General features: G+C 37.0%; 1 pseudogene; it reads left to right on the forward strand.

The window, feature by feature from the left end:
* The first annotated feature begins 64 nt into the window (after positions 1-64).
* Positions 65-788, forward strand: LOC102246773 (annotated as a pseudogene).
* The last annotated feature ends 246 nt before the right edge of the window (positions 789-1,034 follow it).

Here is a 1,034-nt window from a genome sequence, read left to right on the forward strand (position 1 = left end):
TCTAAAAATCAATGAAAAAATAGCCTTACTCCTTTGGAGAGGATAAATAACTAAAGAATTTTAGGAAATGGTACGATGATAATTCAAATCTTTCCCTATGGTGCAATCCAGTTTATGGCACTTGAGCATTATAAACATTAATTACTACAAATCTGGGAATTTCTGGTTATGTGTACAGATCAATGGCTGGATCCATGGCAGGTATGACAGCATACCTTCTTGACATGGTTAAGTTAGAGTACACCCAGAATTCCAGATGAAAGAGGAATACACACAGCATATGCATGCACTCAAAACAATGTACGCAAGGGAAGGCAGTTTCCTTGGATTTTACAGAGGTCTGAGGCCTACTATATTAGGATTGGCTCCATATGCAGTTGTTTTACTTTTTACTTTTGATACCTTAAAGAGTGTTGGGCTTTTCCATGCACGTACCCTTCTTGGCAGACCTTCATCCAACAATCCTAACGTCTGTTTTGAAAACTCACATAAACTTTCTTTGTGGTGGCGTTGCTGGAGCAATAGCACAGACAATATCCTACTTATTTGATGTCGCTCATAGGCGAGTGCCATTAGGAACCATTCTTCCAAAATTTGAAAAGTACCTTACCATGCCGGAGTCTATGAAATACGCCTATGGACACCATGGAATTGGAAAGGGATTATATCATGGTTTATCTCTGAACTATATTCGCTGCATTCCCTCTCAAGCAGGGGCTTTTACAACAACATATGAACTTATGAAACAACTTTTTTCATTTCAGCTGAAAAAAATTTTCTTTCCTTAATAAACTCTTAGAGGGAGAAATAAAATGTTACTTTAATTTTGGGGTAAACATTACTTGAAGGGGGATATTTATCCTGTCACGGAATCACTGATATTTCAGCACTTGAATTTTTATTAATCACAAATCAAAAGTGGTTACTATACCTTCTGATGCCAAAAGTTACACCATAGAACATTGGAAAAAAATCCTAAACTGATGCTACCTAATCAATTAGGTCAGTGGTCGGCAAACTCATTAGTCAACAGA

Source organism: Myotis brandtii, unplaced genomic scaffold (genome assembly GCF_000412655.1).
Source record: "Myotis brandtii unplaced genomic scaffold, ASM41265v1 scaffold40734, whole genome shotgun sequence".
Lineage (NCBI taxonomy): Eukaryota > Metazoa > Chordata > Mammalia > Chiroptera > Vespertilionidae > Myotis > Myotis brandtii.